This window comes from Gymnogyps californianus, chromosome 2 (genome assembly GCF_018139145.2).
Source record: "Gymnogyps californianus isolate 813 chromosome 2, ASM1813914v2, whole genome shotgun sequence".
NCBI lineage: Eukaryota > Metazoa > Chordata > Aves > Accipitriformes > Cathartidae > Gymnogyps > Gymnogyps californianus.
The window spans coordinates 104,636,178-104,642,345 of NC_059472.1; positions in this window are offsets into that span (position 1 = coordinate 104,636,178).

The window sequence follows — 6,168 nt, forward strand, 5'->3', positions numbered from 1 at the left end:
GAACCTGAAATAAAGTCATACATCTTCTTTCTGTTTAAATGAATCATTCTTTCATAGTTTCAGTAATACAGGAAAAGAAATGTACATGTGCATGATGGTGCACATGTTGGGGGTCTTATAAGCTCAGCAGATCTCAAACAGGAAGACCATGTGGAATGTCATAGCACTCTTCTGCTTTCTCAATCATCTCTGCATCTCTCTGCAGCTGAGATTAGACGTAGCCCTGAGTTCAGTGCTTTTCTAAATGGAAATAGTTTTATTCTTTATCATGCTTTTTTAAATGGTTTGGAGTTTCTGATAAATCTTTATTCTTTCTCATTTTTGGACTTACTTAGGGGTACAATGTAATGGGAGAGGAGCTCACCACACTTACATTGTGCCAAGATCTGTGCAGAGAGTTTTTCCTAAGTCATTTTAAATCCTTAGAGAGAAAATGTAGTACATACACAGAATTTTACTGCTTAACTGTACTTTTTGCTTCTAATCCAGGCACAAGAGTGGATGTTAAATTGCAGTGTATGTCTTTCACATTTAACTGCAAAGGCCAGATATTCTCTGTCTTCGATTCATTGTCTGCAAACCTACCATCAGGAAGCTACAAAGTTTTCTGCGGAAAACTTTATAAAAGTGAATGAGATGGTTTTGGCCCTGGGTAGCAAAAAAGAACTAAAGCAATGGCGTATTTTGTGGCTGAAATGTCAGCAAACAAAGCAGCATTTAGTAAAATTCCTTTCTGCAGCCCTCAAAGATTTCAGTAGGCAATATTTTCATAAAGTCCTCAAGGAACTTCCTATGAAGATCAGTGGTGAGTTTGATGTTGAAGGTGTGAAGCTGCTAAGCCAGTCCCCTAATCACTCCTCTCCTAGCAACGATGACAATAATAGTTGGCCATTATGAGTACCATCTTTTTTAGACCATAGGAATGTAAAACAAAATATGGAAGTAACTGTGGAAATATCTGCATCTCCACTACAGTTGCTTGCTCCACTTGGACTTGAAAAGGTGAAAGAAACTGGAATTCAAAGCACACAGTGTTTGCACCTCACACTCAGCTTCATTGTGTTCTGAGCCAATCCACTCAGCATCTACCTATCACAGGAAACAACCACTAAAAAAGGTTATGAAGAAAACACAAAGCTTTGAATTTAGCCAGCCACAGTGAATTTCACCACCATGGATACACAGGAGTGTATATCAAAGGACTCAAAGTAGCCAGTAATAACACCAATGAGAAAAAATACATGTAGTGTTTGAATATTACAAGTCCTTTGGTAAGTAGAGACTGAAGTTTATCCTCTCCCTCAAGGATCCATCATACAGAAGAGGAAGAGACTAGAGGTGGAAGGTGAGAAATTATTACACCAGAATCTCTTAAGTGAGGAGCAAAACAAAAATGCTTTTTGAAAAGTAAAGCTCAAAAGATGACAGAAATGGCAGTGACCTTAGTTCTAAAGGAATGTTTTTGTGTCATTTTAGATTAGTTGAGGGAACAATGGAGATGGCAAGGATTTTCTTTTTTTTTTTTTTTTTTTTTACTTGGGGAAAATCCTCATTAAAATTGAGTGAACTGAGTAGAAGAGTGATGAATTCAAGATTTAAACTGTGGGCTTTACAAACTTGCTTTAATTTTTACTCCTTGGAAGTAGTCTCATAATTTAAATTGAACCTTTTTTATGTCCAAAGATAAACAATCATAGCACTCTTTGCAGGCTAGTGACCATAGCAGAGTATAAATAGAGATATTCTGTTTTTTTCCAGTATTCCTGTGTCTAATTTTTCTGGGGCTTAGCATTCTTTTGCAACAGGAAAGAATGGGCTAGTATACAAAAAAACTCTTGGGCTGGTATACAAAAGCTGGATGTTGAAATTGCTTGAAAACTTAAATGACATTCGTAGTTTTGATATATTTCTTCAGCTGAATCAAGTGTCTGAAGTAAGCAAAAGGTCTGCTAAAAATTACAAAATCGAAGTTGCAAAATAAATCTAATCATGCATAAAGTAGCAAAAATAAAGATTGGCTCTAGTTACTTTTGCGGGTGGGATTTTGAGTGTGTTCTGCAATTAAATGTTCATTTAAAACAATCTATTGATGCCATTTACTAAAGAATCTTAGGTTAAAGCAAAATATTTAGAAGATCTAACTACAAGGAGATTCTAAGTAAATTAGAATTTACTATTCTAAGTAAATAGAGTTGGCAGTTTCTGAAATACTCTCCTAACTCCTCAGTCCCTCCTGTCTGCTAACAGACTTGAATATATTATAGGGTTTGTTTTGTTTTTTTTTTTTGGAGTAAAGACCATCCATTTCTGGGGCGATGTAGCTTGGTAGGTTGACCAATTTACCAGTGACTTCTCTGAAGATGAAAGATTAAATCAATATTAATAAACAAAATTATGTGTATATCTATATGGTCTGGCACCAAAAATGAAGTGTTAAAAATATAGTTCTTCTGTCTTCCTTCAAAACATTTTTCAATTAATCCCTATTAATTAGTAATTCAGGACCAGAATTATGTTCCTTGATTCACATAGGCTATTCCAAAGGGGAATAATCTCCTTGAAGTTAAATTCATTATCACTTTGGTGTTCTTTATTGAGCAACTTTACTCATTATGTCTGTAACAGTAGCTGAACTGTAGTTTATTTTATTTATAGTGGCTGGCTGCTATAATTTTCCAGGACTGTAGTTAAGCAAACTATCAACAAGTCAACCTATTTTTAAATTCAATCAAATCCTGAGGTAACTCTAATGATCTTAGCGTTTAGCACATGCTTAGCAGTTTTGCTGAGTGGTATTACAATGTTTTCTAAGTTGTGGCCTCTGTGCTTCTGGAAGACATAAATTAACTTTAGTTAGTGCAGGAATGGATGTCTTAAATGATGTTTTTTCTATATAAGTAAGTGTTTTAGAAGAAGTTTAACTGTTTGTTTGTTTGTTTTAATAGATCAATACATGCTACTTTTAATAATGATGAAACAGTATTTTCACTTAAAAAGCATGAATGTTCATTTTTTGGTAATTACTTTAATTGCATCCTTTTTTGTAGTGGAAAGTGCTATTTTACTTTATTCTCATGTAAAATGATTTCTAAGATAGATCCAGTTTTCATGTTAAAATTATAAAATCTATGGATTTTTATTAGATCATTAGCATTACTTGTCCTGTGCAGCCATTCCTGCCATAATAAAAAAAACATGCTTAGCCCTTTACAGATGTAGCTGTTTTAAAATCTCATCTACACAGATCAAATTCTAAGACCGCAAATGCCATGGGCTTTTTCTGAAAGTGTTGTGTGTCTGTTTTAGAAAGGTCACATACTTTAATCTTAATAACATCTTTCTCAGTGTCAGATGATATGTCGGTTACAGAAAATCATGAAAATTTGACTGAATGATAGTTTATCATCCCAGAAATTTAGTTCTGTTTCCAAATTTAAATGCAAGAATGAAAGAAATTCACTTTTGTTTATGCAGTAATGGGGTCTGACATGGAATGGTATCCTTGGCCACATTCAAGCATTTTGCTTTCTTCCTTTTTTTTGATAATTAGTTTTCATAGGACCAACTTCAGTCCTCTGTTTTGTCCGTGAAAAACACCTGCATTTAGGAAGATCATAAAGTTGTAACTGACAAGACAAAAGAACTCTTAGGTGGCTGAGCAGGTGATTTTTCATCAAATATGTGTAGAGATGAATAAAATGTGCAAGCAGACAGAGTTCATTGTTTACACCTTGTAATAACCTGTCAGTGCTTAAAACAATTGTTTGTCTTTCAGCAATGAAGTACAGCATATAATGGATTAGATGATCACAACAGAAAGGGCGTATGTTACATCCTTAGGATATATCATCAGCAATTTTCCAGAAATAGAAAAAAATTATTTACCTCAGGATTTGCGAGGGAAGAAGAACATTATCTTTGGGAACTTTGAGAAACTCCATGATTTCCACGGCCAACACTTTCTGAAAGAGCTGGAGCACTGCAGAGATTTCCCACTGTCAGCCACTGCTTTCTCGAACATATAAGTCCCATTATCAAAGGAGGATGTGTTCTTCTAGTCTGACATTTTGAGTTAACTACAAATTCTGTTGCCTGTTGTGTCATCTGAATTGCATATCTCGACCTGTGACAAATTTATGCTATTGTCAGTCAGTCTCCATCACCTGTAGGGTCCTGTGCCTGCTAATTATTTGAACATTTAAAACTACCTGGCCAATATGTTTAAATCTCATCATGTGTTAGCGATGAAGTAATCTAACTTCAGTATTTCTGATTTTACGCAAACTCAATGTCAGGGAGCAGTGAAGGCCAGCTGCTCCCTAAGGGACAGGGGAGCTGGGAGGCAAGTGTGATATTAAGGCTGGCAGGACAGGGGTGTCACCAGCCAGAGCCCAGTCCCGGAGTATCCGAGCAAGGGAGGAAGACAGGCCCAGGGATGGCAGCCAGTGTCAGTGAAGAGTGCAGACCATCAGGCACTCCATAGTGACAGGCAGGTCCAGATCAGGCCAAGAAGTCAGTCTGCAGGTCAGGGTCCTGATCAACAGGGGTACAGGCACAAAGGTAGCTGAAGCTGCGACAGGCACACCTGTCTGGTAGTGACAGGACGAGGGCCCAGAACGGAGCTTGAATGGAGCCTCTGGGCCCATGAGCAGAGGGTGTGGTAGAGGTTCCAGGCAAGGCTGGTCAGGGCAGTTAAGGCCTACTAGTGCACTCGGAGCCCTGATACTAAGTTCTTGTCCTTTTTATGAAACAGAGTATATAATGATGCAATCTTTTCAGTCACATGCTAGTGTTGTAATACCAGATGAGAACTACAAGGGTAACGGGTTTTTTAGGTAGTCCTGCAAGGAGTGGGGAGTTGGACTTGATGATCCTTCTGGGTCCCTTCCAACTTGAGATATTCTATGATTCTGTGAACAGTGTAGCTTCCTCATTTCAAAAGAGTTAAACGTAACTTCTGACTATGGTTACTTGTTCCTAACAGACAAAGCATCACATTGCTGGCGATTTTTTTATGTATCTGCTCTGGATGTGTGCTAAATGCAATAGATTTTTAGTTGGAAAAGATAGTGTATGTGTGGGAGGTATAATGTGGATATGGTTTTTATATATACAGTTTTAAAACTGAGCTTGTATGAAGCTGGCCTTACAGCCTGCCTATGATTTGGGCATATTTGGTAAATGGTTCTTTCTCCATCTTCCTCTCAGCTTAACTTGTGCTTAAGCACAAGAACATTTTTCAATAAATGAAAGCTGATTCAAAGGTACTTGGAGAAACTAAGATCAGATACTAAATATTTTGCTGTTTTAACTATCACATCACACTTTTTTCTTCTTCCTAACTTTGTCTTGCTATGGAGCAAAAAAGGGGATTATGAGAGTTACAACGTGTCGTGGTTTAACCCCAGCCAGCAACTGTCATTTTGAAAAAATGCTGTTGCTGTTGGACTTGCCAGTCTTGCAGCTTTTCATTGGCTCTGCACATTTGATTGTGCCACATCTTATCTGGCTCTACCCTCACAAGAAAGTGCCTCTTTTTTATTTGTGGAATGGATTTCAGGAAAGCTTGCACTTACCTTTCCAGGTATGAAGCTGGGCAAATAAACACTACCCTCTCTTTTCTACTTTACTGGCAGCACCAAAATATTTTTGAGTTGTAGTTGAGAGGTTTGTTAGCATGCATGTCCCTCAGTTTTCAATAGAAGACCACTTGTATAATACCCAGGAGGTATCACTACCTCTCAGTAGAAGTTTTAGTACAAATACAAGGTGGAAGTCCCTACAGTATAAGTCTAACTCTTGGGTATTACTTTTGATCAGATGAAGGTGATGATTTCTGCTTTGGAATTCAAATTAGGTGACCAGAGGAAAGTAATGTCTTGAACAGTGACAAAGCTATAATGGGAAAAATCATCACATTGTTTCCCTTTGAAAGAAATCCTTACCTTGCTAGGAGGTGACAAAGCAAGTTTGTACTATAACTGAAGTAACTGGGAGAGACTCAGTTGTGATAGTGACAGTATGGGCCAGAGGAGGGCAAAGAGGGGAGAGACTCATCCTTGAAATCTCTTTTATATTTCTAAAGAAAATAACAGCAAAAGCACTGAGGTTCAGGAAGACTTGCTTCCGTTATTTTGTACTTAATAAATTTCTGGTAGGGAGTCAGTC